Consider the following 20,663-nt stretch of genomic DNA (forward strand, 5'->3'; position numbering starts at 1 on the left):
GAGGGGGCGGGGAGAGTGGGGAGTCACAGGCGCGAGCCAGGAGCAGCGCCTAGTCTGCCAATCCTGGCACCTGTGCACCAAGCCGCGGCACCGCGGAGGACCCCGCCAACCCGGGGCTCCGAGCCAAGGCCACCCAGCCTCTGGGCCAGCGGGACCTGCAGCCGCCCACCTCTGGTCCCCGCCACCCCCGGTGGCAGCTGCAGGAGCGCCCAGCCTTAGGGAGTGCTTGCTTTGCCCTGGGCCACAGGGTCCCCCGCCCTTTCAGAGGCGTTGTGGCAGGCCCGGGCAGCAGCCGAGTTGGGTACACGATTCGCCCGCGCTGCCGGGCTCTTCTCCACCCAGGGTTTATTGTCTGTGGAGCCTTCTGGGGGCGGGGAGGGAGCTGCGCCTCCGCCGCCGCGGCCGCCTCTGCTGCTGCTAGGGTCGCTAGCGCGGCGCGCTGGGCGGGCAGAGGCTGGGGACTGGAGGCACTGGTGCTCCGGGAAGGCTCCTGGCTATCGAGCCCCCACCCCCTGGCACCTCTCCCTCCGTGCACCTGAAGGGCAGTGGCACTATGGTCTGACGCGGCATCTGCCTGGAGTCCTCTCTGCCTTCTCTTCGGAGGACTCCGGTACTGGCTTCACTGCGGACCACAGAGCACTTTAAGGAGGAACCTCAGCAGCTGCACGGCCTTCCCTCCCTGGACCCTCATGGGTAGTTTCTGCCTCCGACGATGTGAGTAGGGCACTGGGGAGCCTCTGCAGGCGGTGGTGGAGTGGGGATATGGGAGGCTCAGGTGGCCCGCAAGCCTCGGCGTTGGGGCGGTTAACGGGCTGTGGGTATCCGGCACTAGCTGGGCGAGTGCTTAGGAGCAGGGAGCTTTGGATGGTTGAGGAACCCTAAAGGGTTACATATTGCGAAAAGGAAAGGTGAGGGGCGAGTGTGGGGCGCTGGTGCTGGGTCCACGGGGTCTGCCAAGATTTGGCTTTCTGTTGTTTTTTTTTTTTTTTATTGTCGTGGGGTTTCCAGTCCTCTTTCCCCCCGGAGGTGTGTGAGGAATGGAGCAAGTGTGATCTACACACACACACACACACACACACACACACTTGTGGCAGCTCACATTCGTGCTTTATCTTGGAAGGTGTTGTTTTACTGCCTTGGTATCTGTAAAGGAATTGTTGGGGTGTATGACATTGAAGGAGGAGAGAAAAGGGTGGGGTTTGGGGAGATGAAGGGGATGGGGAAGCTGGAAAGACTAAAGGGCAGAAAGAAGTGGGAGGCAATGGAATGAATGCTTTTGTTGGAGTCTAGGAAGATGCCGGTCTGCCTAAGCCAGGCAACTCCTTTGTGTTCCTCGGGAGATGCTAGGGAACCTCTCTGCTCCTGGCCAACCGCGGGGTCCCTGGGCTTCCTCCGGAGGCTTTAGGGATGTAGGACGTGCTTGGGATTGTATTTGGGAAGGGAGGAAAGATCGCCAACATTGGGGTAACCATGGTACCCTGGCTTGCAGTCAATCAGCTAGGCAACCAGAGATCTCCTATACATTTTAGAGTCAAGATGGGGGTGGGATGGGGGTTGGGGACTGCACAGATTGTCTTTAAAAATAGTGACTTCATAACAGAGATGGCTGCAAAATTGCTTCATGACACTACTTGGCCATCAGGGTTGGGGAGGAAACGACCCGTCTCCACCCCCTCTTGCTGGTTGCCCCTCCCCACAAAGGTATAAAGAAGAGGGACCTCAGCAGGCACGGAAGGGGTTACTTTCACAACTCCTGGGAATCAGCCTCAGGAAGGAACCATCTGCGACTCCCACGTTCCTATCCAAGTTCTCCATCAAAAGGAATCTCAGAAAGCAGGAGGGGGTGGGTGGGAATTGAGGCAGAGGGCCTCCACCTGCTCTTTGCCATTACTTTCCCAGTACACTTAAACACATTGGAATTACCTGCAGTGGTAATTGGGTCAGCAGGAGAGCATGTGCACCCGAGTCTCTAGATGGGGCTCTGCTGATGGATGAGAAGCAATTTGTGTTCGGGCATATTTTAACCTGGGTACAATTTCTAAGCACAATAGAGGTTTCATCGCGTGGGCGAGCAGAGTGCATACCAGTGAAAGTGAGCACGTGATCCCTCCAACGCAAGAGAAACTGTATTAGGAAGTAGATTTTCTTTGTTCCAGGCTGAGCCTATAAGAAGCTCAGCATCCCAGTTGCTGAAGTTCCCCCTTTATTTTTAATAAAGTCGACCAGAGGCAAAAGAAAGCGAAAAGGAACTTAGCCTGGACGCTTGTTGGCTAGCAACCTCTGACATTTCTGATACAACCCACCCTCCACCCAGACACCTGATCCCAGCTGACTCCTACTTTGAAATGATGCATTCCCTCTGAGGGCGTAGGGGGGAAAGTTCTTCAGACAGTGCGCAAGCGCAAGCGCACAGCACGTGGGTGCTCTAGAGCCTCAAAAGCTGCTGCCTTTCTGAAACACGTGCAGCTCTCTCTGGTTCAAGCACTCGCTGTTCCTGGGGTGGGGTGGGGGAGAGCTTGCTGGAAAATCACAGCAGGGGAGGTGAGAGAAATCAGGGTTCAGGGGATATTTTATTGCTCCTTAAAACATCTGTTACTAAAGTTATTTAGGGGTGTACTTAGCAATATCTGTATTTGAATCCTTCAGGTGCCTCAGGCTTGCAAAATGCCCTGAACTGTAATAATTTATTAATTTAGTGTAAGCAGAGCTGGTTTTCTACCCAATAGTTAAGGGCAGTTGGTTCCCTAACCTAGAAATCTCTTACTTCCAAATGACCTTAAAAAGCTAAGGTCTTTAGAATTTGACCTATCCTTGTCTTTCATTGACAAGGCCCTTCTACAACACCAAGATGTCATAGGAGAAAACACACCCTCAATTTCCAGAATACACTGTGAGCTGAGAGGTCCTTATGCACATTTCTTTTTAATTTAAGTTCTCAAAAAGATGTGTGCTCACCATGGCAACCCTTGCCTCCCACATCCAGGCTCCTGCACATATGCGGCTTCAGAATTAGAACAACTTCATAAGAAATGAACTTGGTCCAATTACAGGAACCATGTTTTATTCAAAATTTTAACAATTGCCTTAGGCAGGCATGAATATTTTCTTAATTAAAATGCATTCAATTTTATTTTGTAAGCTTTTAATTTTTCTAATTTCTCCATATAAAACAGAACATAAACATAAATTGTTTAGTGTACTTTTTATTTGCTTCAAGGTTTTAAAAACTATGGAAGACATTGTTATTACAAATATTTATTGCATGGGAAAGCCATCCTATATGACTGTCAAGAGTATTCCCACACAGTGCACGGTCATATTTGTTGTAAAAAAAAAAAAAAAAAAAAAAAAAAAAAAAAAAAAAAAAAAAAAAAAGGTCTGTATTTATAATTTACCACACCACTTGTTAGAATAGCTGAAAAGTTGTAGGTGTTAGATTTTAGTTGACGTTAGTATCCTATTGATTCTGTAGTTTTGTTTCCTGAATGCCTATCATCCAGTGTAAGAATGGGCCACACATTCCACAACACTAAAACTTCACTTTACACCCAAACCAAGAGTACACAAGAAACGACCAGTTGTTAATAAATTTCCTGCTGGATTGTTTCTGTCTTTTATTGTAGTTTTCTTTACAGAAATTATTTCATGCTTTAGGAAATTCTAAACTTTAAAAAAAATATGATGTTCTTTAAACCCAAGAACCCCACACATGCCAGCAATGAAAACTTTATTTTGTTCTCTTCACTTTGCAGTGAGAGAGATCTACATGTCCTTGGGTTTGAATCTTTACTTTGGAGTAATTCTAATCTGTGACACAGAGGAGATATTCAGTTTGTGTTAGTCTTGTCTGACCCTGAGCAATTGCTATCCCCTTGAAATAATGAAGTACAGATGTTTTTAGGATCTTCTGAGAACCTTCAGGTTTTCTCTAGGAATCTCTAAGGACAACATCAGTCTTCAACTGGTGTGAATAGTTGAACAGTTCTTTTCTATAACAGAACACGGAATTTGAATATTAAAATAGTGATTTCAACAATGTAAATATATTCTTTCTGGAGAATTAACAAAGCCCAAAGAATACAGATGCATGGGCTTCTTATATGGTCGTTAAGAACCCCTGCAGCAGAATTTACTAAACCTATGTTAATACCATCAGGCAAACTCCATACTTAATATACATCAGGATTCAGTCTGTGTTACATATTATGTGGACTTTGTCAAATGCATAATGACGTCCATCAACCATTTTAATATCATGCAAAGATGTTTTATTACCTTAACTGCCCTTTATATTATATTTACTCATCTTACTCATCTTCCACCAATGTAATTTTAGGAGTGAGTGCTGAAATTATAGACTCCTTAATTTTGCCTTTTCTCATAATGGTATATCATAAGATTACATGTGTTCATGTCAGCTTCTTTGATTTGCCAGTATTTGCATGTGCTTCAAAACATCAAATTGTACCATATACCAACACTATGTGGAAGTCAGTAAGTACAAATCAACAATCTTGCTCCTTGTTTTAGGGTTTCTAATGCTGTGAAGAGACAGCATGACTATGGAAGCTCTTATAAACTATAACATTTAATTGGGTTGCTTACAGTTCACAGGTTTAGTCCATTTTTGTCAATGGAAGGAAGCATCATGACATGCAGGCAGACACAGTTCTGAAAAGGAAGCTGAGTAATATTCCATTGTGTAGATGTACCACAATTTCTGAATCCATTCCGCAACTGAGGGGCATCTGGGCTATTTCCAGCTTTTGGCTATTACAAATAAAGCTGCTACAAACATGGTTGGGCAGATGTCCTTGTATACTTGAGCGTCTTTGGATACAAACCTAGGAGTGGATTAGCTGGATCTTGAGGAAATGCTCTTCCTAATTGTCTGAGATAGTGCCAAATTTATTTCCAAAGTGGTTGTATAAGTTTACATTCCCACCAGCAGTGGAGGAGGATTCCCCTTTCTCCACATCCTCTCCAGCATGTGTTGTCACTTGAGTTATTCATATTAGCCTGATGGGTGTAAGGTGAAATCTCAGGGTCGTTTTGATTTGCATTTCCTCAGCAATAAAAAACAAGGATATAATGAAATTTGCAGGTAAATGGTGGGAACTGGAAAATATCATCCTGAGTAAAGTATCCCAGAAGCAGAAAGACTCACAGGGTTTATTCTCACTCATAAGTGGATATGAGACATATAATATAGGATAAACCTACTAAAATCTGTATACCTAAGGAAGCTTATCAGAAAGGAGGACTCTGGCTAAGATGTTCAATCTCCATTCAGAAAGGCAAAGAGGATGAATATCTGAGGAGGGATAAAACAGGGAACAGGACAGGAGCATACCCCAGAGGGCCTCTGAAAGGCTCTACCCTGCAGGGTATCAAGGCAGATGTTGAGACTCATAGCCAAACTTTGGGCAGAATACCGGGAATCTTATGAAAGAAGTGTGTCTATGAGAGTAATTCATACTCAAAACACAGCACTGCTCTACAGTCTCTAACTCTCAGGTATGAATCATTAGAAATATCTTTTCTATAGAAATGCAGCAAGAACAAGCTGATCTTAGGTGCCTCTAGAACAACTATACAATCACCAAGAACATGAAGAAATGTCCTTTAAAACTGTAACTTAGCTAGATACATTTCTAACTGCAGCAAATAATGAGAGTTCCACAAGGAAAGTGGGCTGTCAGGTTAGATGAACACTTGTTAAAATTTTTGGTATAAATCAGTTTTTCTGTGATAATGAGTATTATCTCTGTGTATACACTTACATATAGTGGTAGGATAGTGAACATTAAAATAATGCTGTTGAAACAGTCAACTCTATCCCTGTTCTGGAATTAGGTGTGTATGCTGAGGAGTTAGTGAACAGCACTATCTGCCTTTACTTACAGCATACAGTGGCTGAACTCACCCATAGTGTTAGGGACCAGCCACTAACCCCTAGAATGAGTCAAGAGTGAAACTTAAAAGTAGCATCATTCCTACCACTTCAAATACAGAAAATTTGAGGCTTAAAAAGCTTCAGATATGGGAAATGAAACTTGTAGAGAAAAAATCCAGACAGTTTTCAATTATTTATTTATTTAAAATAAATTTTATCTTTTAGAATATCATGTGATTATACTCTCTCTATATATTTTACCACTCCTACTTCTCACTCCAATTTATCCCCAACATCTCTAACTCATGACTTCTTATTCTATACTTATTATTTTACATTTGTACATATATTACATATATACAGAAACTACTTAGATCATTTAGTGTTGCTTTATGTACATGTGTTTAGGTGCACCGATAAAATTTTAGTATGGATGCCTAAACAAAACTTACATTTTCTTGATGTATAAGAAATAACTGTATTCTGATCCAGATTTTCAAAAATCAACTACATATTTGTCAATAACATATATTACTTTTGAGACCACCTTAAACTGAGTATAAGTGACATTGTTGCTTGTATTTTAGAAATAATTAATTTACAGAAGTATTTATTACCACCTGTAGAATCTGTTATACTAAATTGTAGTAAAAAAAATTTCAGTAAAGCATAGAGTCAATAGCTATCATATATTCTGAAACTATGGTGATAGATTTGATCAATAACTTCTTGGGAAGTGAAAGACAGGCTGCTTAAATTATGAATCAAAATAGAACCTTCATCATTGTCAGTCAAGAACATGGGGAAAATATATCAAGTAAATGCAACTCTTGGGGGTTCTCATGAGCTCTCAGTTTCATTGATTATTCATTGCCTTAATAAACTTAAAATGTCCCTATTAATTGTCATTTTAATATGCATGAAATTAACAGCAGTGATCAGGGATGAAATATCAAAACTTATATCTGCATTGACATAATCTATTCAAACACTTTAACCATGGAATCAAAGTTTATATTGACTGGCTTTCAAGAGATGTAATTTCTCTAGTTGCCCTTGTTATCTTTGCTTTATATCAGGTTCAGGTTGGTTCAAAATTATTTAAAATGATGGGATAGCTGTAGTATGCTGAGGGTCATAACCATAACATACTTATTAGGCTAGAAACACAAGCTGTGCTTGCACACAAATACATCTGTGCTTTCACATAAGGACAGAATTATATTTTGTGGAATTTAAGAGGTAAAGATACAGCAAAAAAATTGTTTTTCTATGAGGAAGAGAGAGAATAGCTGGCTTGAAAAAGAAACTATTCAACTGTTGTTTTGCATTAACACTTCACCATTGGATTCTCCTAGGGAGAAAAGAACGTGGCATTATAAACAACAGGAAATCAGAATTAGCATAGAAAAGTGGACTTAATTTGGTGAGAAAATTAGGGGTTTATGCTATTATCATATTTGAAAGAGAAAAAAATACCTTTTTGAGGTGGCAAAATAACTTATAGAAGGCTGCATACCAACTTATGTGATGATAGAGGGAAAGTAAGAAGTGAGACACTGAGAAACTGTCTGCTGTGAAAACACCAGTCTATTCAGATGGCAAGTAGTGGACAGAAAGCTGAGATGTGCAAATTAAATATCAAGAGCTGCTGTGACACAGAGGGTGTTACTAAAATAATTAACATGTGTAGACAGTTACATTTCTTGAGGAGAAAATGCTCAGTGGTCTGTATTCACCATAATAGGCACCTCTCGGTGTCCAAAAGATGGCAAGGTACCTGGGACCTTTTTACCACATGCGATGAACCATTCAATGTCATTTAGAGACTGTGCAGTTCATGACATAAAAACTTTTTCTTCTCCATTTCAAGTGTGATTAATCTTGTAAGATAATTATAAAGGCTATGGTAATTAAGTTATAAACACTTATTTAAACTTTGAGTGAATGTTTAACATTAGAGATCTCCTGAGATAATACTGAGTGTTGCGCAACACGTACAGAGCATATATGCACACACTGTGTGAGTGGTATCTCCCTCAATACATGTGATGGGAGAATCCTACTCTCTCACTGCTTTCTAAACACTTCGGTGCTGGACAAACTCCAGAGGGTTAATTACATAAGAAGGGAAGTTGAGGCGTGGGAGAAATTTGCCATTTTTTCTAGATCAAAGAGCTGTAAGAGAGAGCCATTGCTGGGGTCCAGCTCTTAGTGACCAAGTTTTGCCCATAAAACCACACCCACAGAAATGCTGAAGCATTTTATAACACAGAGCATAAGCAGGACCTTACCCAACAAGTAAGGTCAACTGAGCCAGCCAATAGGATGGTGCCACACATTTATTTTTTGTTAGTTTTGTGCTTGAATTTTTCACTAAGATTTTATTTGACTTAAGGGTTTTGGACAATTGTTTTATATTTTCTCTTTAATTTAACTATATAAAAAGACGATAATGTCGTAAGTTTAACATTCATTAAATATTCTATTTTTTAAAGATGCCTTTATTTAAGAAATATGGAATTAATTTGCATTAATATTAAATTATTCAAAATTAGACTACATTCTCTCTTTTTTTTAAATCTTTTATTTTTTTTATTAATTACACTTTATTCATTTTGTATCCCCCCATGAGCCCCTCCCTCCTCCCCTGCCGATCCCACCCTCCCTCCCCTTTCTGCATGCATGCCACTCCCCAAGTCCACTGATAGGGGAGGTCCTCCTCTCCTTCTTTCTGATCTTAGTCTATCAGTTCTCATCAAAAGTGGCTGCATTGTCCTCTACTGTGGCCTGGTAAGGCTGCTCCCCCCTCAGGGGGAAGTGATCAATGAGCAGGCCAATCAGATTATGTCAGAGGCAGTCCCTCTTCCCATTACTATGGAACCCACTTGGACACTGAACTGCCATGGGCTACACCTGTGCAGGGGTTCCAGGTCATCTCCACAAATAGTCCTTGGTTGGAGTATGAGTCTCTGGGAAGTTCCCTGTGTTCAAATTATCTTGTTTTGTTGCTCTGCTTGTGGAGTTCCCGTTCAAACCAAGTAATCCACTTAAAAAATGGGGAACAGAGCTAAAGAGAGAATTCTCTGCAGAGGAATATCGAATGGCAGAGAAGCACTTAAAGAAATGCTCAACCTCATTAGCCATTAGGGAAATGCAAATCAAAACAACCCTGAAATTTCACCTTACACCCATCAGAATGGCCAAGATGAAAATCTCAAGGGACAACACATGCTGGAGAGGTTGTGGAGAAAGGGGAACCCTTCTCCACTGCTGGTGGGAATGTAAACTGGTACAACCACTCTGGAAATCAATCTGGCGCTTTCTCAAACAACTAGGAATAGCGCTTCCTCAAGATCCAGCCATTCTCTCTTAATGGAAACTAACATTTTCTTTTAAATCATTGATCTTTTCATTATAATTCCAGCAACATGAGTATTGGGTGATAGGAAATGTCCAATTCACTTTACATAAATGAATTCTTTTCTAAATTTATTGATTTCATTAAAGGCCAATTACTATTTTTTTACCCAAAACAAAATTTTAAAATAATATTGCTTTATATAAAATATTATCTTAAATGTTGATTAAGAAGCATTCCAATTTGGGAAGATAAATGCAATACATTTGGAGTTTGTATAACATGCCACTCTCTGTATTTTGCCCCCAACACCTTAAAGTTTACTTCCAAACTCAAAAGTTACAGTTTTCATTACTTTAGAAATGATAAATTTCTTATTTCCATGTGTTTGGTATCTGTTATATTGTATTTTTTCTGTCACAAGACAAATTGTAAAGAAGTATCTCATGCACTGTTATTTCTAGTACTAAAATGATCACCACACATATTTCTAGTTTTTCTTATCAGGAAATAAAGTCAATACCCTGTTGTTCCACAGACAAAACATGCTGATAGTTTAAAGTAGTTCTGAAATTTAAATGTAAGCCTCTTAAAATATGTATTTACCTTATAAACTGTGAAACACAGAAACATTTGCAGACAAAAGTATTAAGGAAATTAAACCTATAAACCCCAGCTCATAGCCATTTTTAAAAGCTGATTAAGGAGCTTGGAAGCAGCTGAATAGGTAAAATGTTTGCTGTACAAGTGTGGGGACCTGGATTCAGATTCCCAGAATAAACAAAAAGGTTATGTGTGGTAAAGTACATTTGTAATCACAGTCCTGGCAAGGAGAACAGACAGTAAAACCCCTGGAGCTACATTGCCATCCAACCAAATAACATTGGTGAAATCCAGGTTCATTGAGCAACTGGTCCCCAAAACAACAACAAACAACAAAACAGTGGAAAGCAATTAAGGAAGGCACCCAGTATAACCTCTTGCGTCCACACATAGGCATATAACAGTACACAAAAATGTAACACACACACACACACACACACACACACACACACAGTAGAAAATAAACAGATTAAATATTGTTTAACACTGTAAGAATGCCATAGTAACTAACTACTGCTTAGCATATCAATACAGTTTACCCTCCTCCCCCTTCCGAACAGTTCTTACTCATTCTGGCCTTCAGTGTGCTGGTCTAAGGCTCCTGGGTGTGACAGAATGGAACATATTTCTGCAGCTGAGAATGCAATCCCACACACCGTTCTACATGACGCAATCTGAATGTCCTACTTTTGTGTTGACAGGAAGACAGATGCCAAACCTCCACCAGCCCAGGCCTCCACTCATCCTCATAGTAACAACTGTTTTATCTTTCAGACCTAATTTTATTTAGTGAGAGGGTATATAAAGATGAAGTATTTTACATGCTTCTGCTGCCTTGCTTGTTAGATTTCTCACACTCAGTATACCTAAAAACTGGTTCCTGCAGTCACGGCTTTCTAGGTAAATTCACAAAAAGCTGATACCAATGTATGATGTGAACATCAGGGACCACTTGATAAGGATGTGCATTTTTTTTCTACCTCTGTACATGAAAAACTGCCCAAACTGGCATGTTTAATTTCCAAATTGATATCATGAAGTAGATAAACTTTATCAAGTTAAATTATGGCAGGGTGTAGTGCCTCACACCCTGAAATCCCAGCATTCAGAAGGATGAGGTAGGAGGATTGAGACCCAATGCCAGGCTTATAAACAAATGGGCTACATAGTGAGACCAGGCCTAAAAAAATAAAAGAGGAAAAAGAGTACATCCCAAATTGTGACAGAATCCCTACTCACTTATGAAGCTCAAGCATATGGCAAGTGTACTGGTGAGTGAAGGTTCAAGCAAGTGTACATACACAGAACTTCAGAAATGTCTATTGTTATTATCATAAATGTTTATGTAAATAAATATATACATTGACTGACTCAGACCAAGACCACTATCTTTTGTAGCAGTTGGCATGGCATGTACCTCTTTTATAATGGAGACTGCTAACCATTTATTTGTTGTGTTTAGTGCATTTTCTGCTGCTGTAACTGAAGCTGAGTTGAGATATTTTATAAAGTAAGCTTATTCAGCCCATGTTCTAGAGATTTGAGGCCCACTGCCATCAGCTGTATTTGGTGAGGTTCTCCCTTTTTTGCTATGGAAAATTCGGAGTCCATATGCGATATGGTGTAATATGTGAGATGAGGCTGAATACCAGAGACAGAACCAACCTGATTTTTATAAAACACATACCCCCAAAGCCATACATCCACAAGTAAGTTCCATCCTCATGTTATAATCAGACTGGGGCTTTGAAAATTCTAGGCAAACACTCTGTCATTGAAATATACCCCAAGTCTCTACTCACCTCTTAAAAGTTCCACCTGGCTCTATCTGTTAAACACCTACTTTCAGTGTGGGTGTTGAGGACATTTAAACCATCTGGCCACTGTTTCTGCAGTCAGTCTTTATTCTACATGAGACCCAGACAGCTCCATGGCTCAGTGGTGTACCTCTTCTTTGCCTGTGTCAAGTTTCCACTATTTGCTGGACTGTGTTCTAAATCTCTTCCTGCTTTCTTGACAAGATTTCATTGTGTGATCATGTGGGAAAAACATAAATGCAGGAAAGAAAAAAAATCTATATTCTGATTCTGGGAATATGGATTAATTCTCGTTTAAATATTATTTAATGGCTTTAATATTATTACCAGTTTACAGAATGTCATAATCTTAATATAGGAGACAAATCATTTTATTGAGAGCTAAGAATTGCAGTCCCATGAGCCAACATTATAACAAACATGATAATGCCTCCTGGGGTTTCACTTGAGAACAAAGAACCTTAGAATGCTGCTTCAGGGTTTCACACTCTCCATTTCTGCAGGAAAGACTATTAAAATTTTATCTTTGAACTGAATAATTATCACTGTTAATTAGTAAATTCTTTTTAGAGTAATTAGTTGAAAAAGGCTATGTTGAATACACAGCAGTTTAATGCAGTGCACCATTCCCTGATGGCATTGTCTGCCGTACTCTCTTTAAAAGTTACCATACCTTTATGCTGTTTGATTTAAGTGATCTTCATAGATGCCTATTCATATTATTGTTTAAATAATAGTTATTTGTTTAGTTATACATCCCAAGCCAGCACATGCATAGGAACTCTCTCACTTTGTATACTATTAGAAAATTAGCTCATGCCTTTTTAAAGAAAGACATGTGCCATTATGTGAGTGACTGAGTGTTCTCTAGGCCTTGGTGACACTTACACCACAAATGAACAACCTAGCCTTTTGATACCAATATAGGACCATACTTTCCAGCCTCTCCTTCCAGTTATATGTGATCCTGAAACATGCCTCAGAAGCATCTTTCCTGAGAGAGCCATGTGCTGTGGGCAGTGGTTGCAATGTTAAGAAGAAATGTGATGGAGGCTGCATCTGTCTGTCTAGATCCTGAACAGGAACACTGAGTCACATCCATCCAGCAAGTACTCATTCAATATATATCGTGACCAAGACAGGCAGCAGACTCTGCTGAGACTGAGGAGTTGTTATCAGAAATTACTGCTAGGACTCCTTTTTCTCAGTTTAAGAGACACAGATAACTTCTAGAGAAGATGAAATTCTAATTACATCCAATGTATGGCATTACAGTTATGGATATATTATATAAACATACCATTAATGTAACAATGAATCAAGTACATATGAACATAATTCAGCTAAGATCATTTTTTCTGTTTTAAAAGTCTATTTTTCTCAGTCTATAATTCTATGTGTCTATTCAAACATGGAAGAATATTAGAACTAAGCTACTGCCCTTAGGCTATAGAATCAAAGCCAGGATGATCATATTTTCTTATGCTTAGGGTATTATATATTGTTGGAATAATTTTTATAATGAAAGATCAAGCTAAGATTTTTATTGTAGAAACAGAAAGATTAAGATAGAACTGTGTGTTTTAGGTCCGTTGCTGAATTAACAATGAAGACAGTGAAAAAAATGTGGAGTCAAGAATTATTCCAAGCACACTAGCTTAGATATATGGATAAATTAGATATGTGGAGGCACGAGTTGCAGACTGTAGAATCTTGAAAAAGGAGCTAATTTATTCAAATGTAACTAGAATACTGACAATAATAAGAAGGGAACTAAGTAACAGGCTAACATATAGAAGCAGCATAAATAAGAGCATCCATTAATATAAAGTGAATGCACCTGTATAAAATTACTAGAAATACATTAAGTACTTTTATGGGGTAAAAATAAGGCCTTCTTTAAAAAATGTGTTTTCAAATAAATGAAAATTTGGTATGCAATAGAATGACTATTTTATTTTGCTATCTTGGTTTCCTTTTAATTATTTTTTTGGCATGAAAAGAAAGCATGAATACATACCCTCTTCTCTAAATACTAATTTCTTCCATCCGTTTCTGTTTTGTTTTACAGTTTGGAAAGGATGCTTGAGTTTTGGTCTTTTGTATACTGATTTCCTGAGATGAGTAGAGATTTGGCTAACATGTAACACATTTTAGACCCATACATACTACATACACCAAAGCAAGTAACATAAGCAACCCAGCAAGACAACCAAGTAGCTGACTTAAAATTTACATACGCATAAAGGCTCAGTGATAGCATGAGGGTCCCAGGTTCTTCTCAAATCTGTATCTTCTGTCTCTTGATGGGTTCTTTTTTCTTTTCTTTTTTCAGAAAGTTTGTATGTTTAACATAGCTGGCTCCAGGTATACCACACCTTAGGTCCCCACAGTAGTGAAACCAACCTCTATGGTCAGCTGGAGTTTAAGAGCCAGCCATGATAAACAAGAGGCCAGCACCACTGCAGAAGACTCTTTGCTTTTATGGGACAACTGATGCTGGTTAGCTGGCACTAAGAAATTAGTGGTGATTAAGAAGAGATCAGCATCACCAAGGCGAAATCTTCTGGGAAGGGTTTTCTGAGACCACAATAAAGCTGTGTTCCAGAGGCAGCCATGATTATGCCTTGTATTGGCAACCAGACTTGATAATGCCCAGATGGAGCTGGGTTTTGAAGCAATAAAGAGGTCATGGAGAGCAGCTAAGGCTTGGCACTGTGAGAGGCCAAAAGAGGCCATTGATGAAAATACAGCTTTAGTGGGAGTTGAAGGCCCAAAGCTGAAGGGATCATATAAAGAAGTTGAGGCGTGGCACTAGGAAGACAGCCTACAAGAGGCTATCAGTGAAAGTGCAGCCCAGTAACAGTAAGGGATCCCAGGAGTTTTAGAAAAAAAAAAAAAAAAAAAGACTATTTTAAGGGGATTGGAATTTTAATGCATCTGAATTTGTAAAGACTGTTGGACTTTAAAAATTATTTATATTTTTAATGTGAGATCTTCGGAAATGAAGTAAGGAAGGGTTGTGGCTCAATAGTGATGTGTTTGTGTGTCAAGCTGACAAGTAGTCGGTTAACTGGTTGGTTTTGTGTCAATTTGCCACAAACCAGAGTCAGCAGAGAGGAAGGAAGAAGCCTCTTGAGGAAATGTCTCCATGAGATACAACTGTAGGGCATTTTCTCAGTTATATCAACAGAAGAGAGCCCAGCCCACTGTGAATGGTGCCATCCTTGGGCTCATGGTCCTGGGTTCTTTTATAAGAAAGTAGGCTGAGCAAGCCAGAAGGAGCAAATCAGTAAGCAGCACACCTCCATGGCCTCTGCATCAGCTGCTGCCTCCAGGATCCTGCCTCATTTGAGTTCCTGTCCTGACTTCCTTTGGTAATTAACGGCAATGTGGAAGTGTAAACTGAATAAACTCCTTCCTCCCCAACTTACTTTTTGGTTTTATTAGTTCATCAAAGCAGTAGGTCCCATATTCTGCTAAATAAGGAAAAGGCAGAACATAAAAAATTCTAGGACCTTTCTTATGATATGACATACCTACTCAGCCCAGAAGGAAACCTATGAAAGATCAAAGTAACTATTAAATCAAAGTCCAACGTAGTAAAACAATGAATCTTTACTGGAACTACTAACAGAAGTATGGGCAGAGGGTTACACACAAGAGTAGGGATGAGTCAAAGAAATGTAGGACTATAATGCCCAACCTATCCTGGATGATGGTTCATAAAAGCTCCACATGTAGATCCTTCTGCATAACTTATAGGCAGGCAGCTGGACAGGGAGAAAACCGCTGTATTTGCTTACTCCTAGAAGTCTATTCAGAGGCCCCTGAGAACCTTACAAGTTTTCACTTTCCCAGACCTGTGACACATTTTTTTCACCTCCATGGCCTCATGAGCCTCCTTTTCCCTCCTAGAGGGAATGTTTCAATTAAGAGGAAACTGCTTTGTAAGGTGGATGCTTAGCTCACAGCATGGGGACATCTCTCTAGTGCATCTTTGGTTTGTACTTGCCAGCTCCTAGGATCTCCTACTTATTTCATTTCTCTGTTGAGATTGGTTAAAGATTTTATGAAATTTGGCTATAAGATGGTTATCAAAGAAAATCTGTTCAGTAGGTAATTATGTAGGAATAAGTGAGTTCCTTCAGGTTCTACATCTCTTATTCCTTGAGACAAAAATATATGAAGGTGTTCTGTGGGAGCCTAACACAGTAGAAGACAAAGGATTCTGCCCTTTCCCGTTATCTCCTCTATATTTCCATCTTGCTCTCTGTTATTCTGGCCTTTCAAACTTTCAAATACATACTATAATTGTATTTTTCTGGTATTTGTGGTTCATTGGCATGTGTATTTGAATGTAGTTAAATCAAAGATTTTTTTAGAGGTTTTCTGTTGTTATTTATAATTAAGTGACTTTAGGAAGGTTAGTTGTTTTAATAAAGCATATCATAGTGAATTCATTTGAAGTTAGTACAATAATAAGTGCTTTGTGCAAATGCTTTAATAGTCCAATAATTTAGCTAAAATACAGCCTAACACATTATTACCTTTATGATACTTTCGGTGTGCATTTGTGATCATCTTGTCCCTCCCTCACTGAAACAATTTATTCATTTGATATTCATGTAAGGATTAAGATCAAGATTTGTCTTATTTCTGTCAAAGTCCAGCATACCTGTTGTTTGAATTATTTCTCAGCTTTACCTCTTACCTGATCAAACACTGGTGTTAATAAAAAGATATGTTTGCTATAGTATGAGGCCTTTTCATATACTTCTCAGGACACTTGGCAAATTCCCATTTTCCTCTCAGTTGAACAGCTCTTTAGAAAGCTCTCTCATCTTATTCTCATTGACACAGTGTGTTTAGCAGGAGCAGGATACCTCACACAGTGTTCCATACATGTTCACATAGTTGCTCCACTAACTTACATCCAAAATTCAAATCCTTGTTCATGTTTTATTTCAAATATTTATAAAGTTGCTAATTTGAGTTTAGATACTGGTATAATCCTCACCAGCTCTGTGAAAGAATATGATAATCAGGAAAGTAATAAAATACAATTACCAAATAATGCCATTATAATATGATATATCACTTTTACCATTGAATTTCTTTGTACTACTTCAAGAGGAATATGCATCAAGTGCAATTTAAAAATGAACATTTAGAGGAGGCAGATCCAAGATGGTGACAAGCACGCACAGTTTCTGAGTTGCAGAGGAGCTGAAGCACTGGAGTCAGTGAGTGGAAGAACAACTGAAGCCATGGATATGACTGTGAGACTTCCTAAATGAGAGGGAACTTTGCAGAGGTGAGAACTTTGGTCTCTGGTCACCCGAGAGGATTTGTTTGGGGAAGGAGAGCATCGATGCTTGATATCCCGGCACTCCCCTTTTTTGGGTCTCCCTCCAACTCCACATAGCCAGTTCACTGAGAGTTTCAGCTCCGAGCTCACTACCTGGGGACTGTGGTGGCAGAGGTGGGGCTGCTAGCACCTCAGCCGCTGCTGCCAGCTATACCTGCCTTAGAGTCCCAGATTCGCATCACCACCCTCCTAGTATCCTAGGTCTGCGAGCAGCCATACCAACTCTGCAGGGACTCCCAGCCACTGACTGTATGGCCTGCCCAAACCCTCAGTTTCAGATAATAGGCTATATAGCCACCAAAGTCCAGCAGACCCACCAAAAAAGCTAGGCACACCAGGTGCCGGAACTCCCAGGTCTGGAGAGCACAGTGGATAGTCCCCAGGACTTTCCAGAAGGCATCTGGAATGGCATCCCAGTCTCCAGCTGCAGCTGGACTTCCTAATCTGGCAGCTGCAGTAGCACTGAGCTGGCAGAGTGCATCAGTCCTCCTGCATACGACTAAGCAGGGCCAAACCAGAGAGTCCAGAGCCCGGATACTCCTATCCTTGCCGAGGTGATCTGCTTGAGTGAGTGCACCCTTGAGTGCCTGAAGAGACCCAGATCCAGGGTCCTTCTAAACTAGAAGCCAGGCATCGGACCCCTCCAACCCACACACCCACTGTGGGAAAAACAGAGGGACTATTGGGACATGGAAGCCCCTGCTCTGCAGGTCCAACAGTGGAGTGAAGGTGGATAACACTGGAGCTCAGACAGAGCTGAATACGAGGGGCCTGTAGACCACTGAGGTATAAGAGATTTTACACAAAGAAATTGCACTGTAACTATCACCAGCACCTGCTACATATATAGCTCATGCACAAGTAACTTCTTAGAAGCCTGCAAGGTAGAGCCCCTCCCACACACTCAAGGGTTCAACATTTTCTATCACTCTGTCCCTTAAGGCACACTTCCACACATATTTACACACACACATGCCCTTCTGCACCCATGGACTTTCCTCCCACAGGTACAGCTGAAGCACCAATGCACACGCTGAGGCCATAGGACCTTTATTACCTTCCTGAAGATTTCGCCAGACTCTGGAGAGAGACAGTACCAGGCTCAACTGCAGAATCCAGGAACAAACAGGGAAAGTTACAAATAAGCCAATGGCTAGGGTTAGGTGAAAGAACATATCCAACATAAATCAGGACATCATGGCTTCACCAGCAACACCCAAAATTGATTGATACTCCAATTCATCAGAAGCACAGGAAAATGACTTTAAAGCTATGCTTACACAATTACTTGAGGCTCATAAAGAAGAAACAAACATATCTCTAAGAGCAATAGCCATACAAATTCAGACAGTTAGAGAGGAAATGAACAAATCTATCAAAAATTTGGCCAGTCAATTGGAGGCTAAGAAAGAGGAAATGAACAGAATTCTCAAAGAAACACAGGCAAATATAGCCAAACAAATAGAGGCACAGGTAGAGATAAAAATTAGTGGCCTACAAAGAGGAAATGAACAAAAACATAAAGACCATTGTAGAGAGACAGGAATCCACATACAAACAGATGAAGGAAATGTTGCAAGGCATGAAAACAGAATTAGAATCAATAAAGAAAACACAAACTGAGAAACCCTGGAGCTGGAGAACTTAGAAAAAGATCAGGAACCACAAAGTTAAGCATCACTAACTGAATACAAGAGATGGAAGAGAGAATCTCAGGTGCTGAAGATACACTTGCAGAAACTGAAATATCCCTCAAAGAAAAAGTAAAATCAGAAAAGTTCTAAACACAAAATATCCAAGAAACCAAGAACTCCATGAAAAGATGAAGTCTAAGAATAATAGGAATCAATGAAAAAGAAGACTCCAGGCTCCAAGGTCCAGAAAATATGTTCAAGAAAATCATAGAAGAAAATTTTCCCAACTTAAAGAAAGAGATGTCCATAAATACACAAGAGGCCTACAGAACACCAAATAGGCTAGACCAAAAAAGAAACACATCAAGTCACATCAAAGTCAAAAAACTAAATCTACAGAACAAAGAAAAGATATTAAAAGCAGCAAGGGGAAAAGGCCAAGTAATATATAATGGTAGACCTATCAGAATCACACCAGACTTCTGATCAGAAACTGATATGAAAGCCAGAAATGCCTGGGCAGGTGTCATGCAGACTTTAAGAGACCACAGATGCCAACACAGACTACTATATCCTTCACAGCTATATCCTTCCAACATAGATGGAGAAAACAAAATATTCCATGACAAAATTAAATTAATGCAATATCTACACAGCAAACCAGCCCTACAGAAGATACTAGAAGGAACACTCCAATTCAACAAAAACAACTATACCCAAGAAAACATAGCATACAGATAATATCCCAACAAAACTTAAAAGAAAACAAGCAATGAATCACAATAAGACCACCAACTTCACAATAAAAGGAACTAACATTCATTGGTCACTATTATCTATCAACATCAATGGACTCAACTCTCCAATAAAAAGACACAGACTAGTAGAATCAGTGTGGAAACAGGATTCAACATTCTGCTGCATCGAAGAAACACAGCTCTACAACAAAGACAAACACTACCTCAGAGTAAAGGACTAGAAAAATATTTTTCAAACAAATGGACCCAGAAAACAAGCTGGGGTACCTATCCTAATATCTAATAAAAGAGACTTTCAACCAAAATTAATCAAAATAGATGAGGAGGGGCATATATTATCATCAAAGGAAAAATCCACCAAGAGGACATCACAATTCTGAACATCTATGCCCCAAATATAAGAGCACCTACATTCATAAATGAAACATTATTAAAACTTAAATCACACATCGATCCCAATGCCTAAATAGTGGGAGACTTCAACATCCCACTTTCACCAAGGAACAGACCATCTAGACAGAAACCAAATAGGGAAATGAAGGCACTTACAGAGGTCCTAAATCAAATGGACTTAAGAGATATCTACAGAACTTTTCACCCAAACTCAAAAGAGAATAACTTCTTTTGAGCACCTCATGGAACTTTCTCCAAAATAGACCATACAGTTGGTCATAAAGCAAGCCTCAACAGATACAAAAAGATTGAAATAATCCCCTGTATTCTATCTGACCACCATGGACTAAAGGTGGACCTCAACAACAATGGAATTAGCAAAAATCCTACACGCACATGGAAACTGAACAATGTGCTGCTCAATGACAGCTGGGTTAAGGAAGAAATAAAGAAAGAAATTAAGGACTTCCTAGAATTCAATGAAAATGAAGGTACAACATACCCTAATTTATGGGACACAATGAAAGCAATACTCAGAGGAAAATTCATAGCACTAAGTGCCTTCATGAAGAAATTTGTAACATCTCATACAAGCAACTTAATGGTCCAACTGAAAGCCCTAGAAAAAAAGGAAGCAAATACACCCAAGAGGAGCAGACAGATGGAAATAATCAATCTCAGGGCTAAAATCAATCAACTAGAAACAAATAAAACTATTTAAAAAATAAATGAAACCAAGAGCTGGCTCTTCTTTGTCCAGAAGAGAGACAAACATTTAGCCAAGCTAACTAAAAGGCAGAGAGAAACTATCTAAATCAGCAAAATCAGGA

At 39.9% G+C, this 20,663-nt stretch overlaps 1 protein-coding gene across 1 annotated transcript in view; it reads left to right on the plus strand.

Moving 5' to 3' along the window:
* The first annotated feature begins 371 nt into the window (after positions 1-371).
* Lrrc7 (leucine rich repeat containing 7) overlaps positions 372-20,663 on the plus strand; it is a 680,756-nt gene continuing 660,464 nt past the window's right edge. Inside the window, exon 1 of the mRNA XM_055614269.1 lies at positions 372-714. The gene's annotated coding sequence lies outside the window, so the exon portion shown is untranslated. The remainder of the gene's footprint in view (positions 715-20,663) is intronic.

Source organism: Psammomys obesus, unplaced genomic scaffold, assembly GCF_907164565.1.
Source record: "Psammomys obesus unplaced genomic scaffold, mPsaObe1.curated_primary_1811, whole genome shotgun sequence".
NCBI classification, from domain to species: domain Eukaryota; kingdom Metazoa; phylum Chordata; class Mammalia; order Rodentia; family Muridae; genus Psammomys; species Psammomys obesus.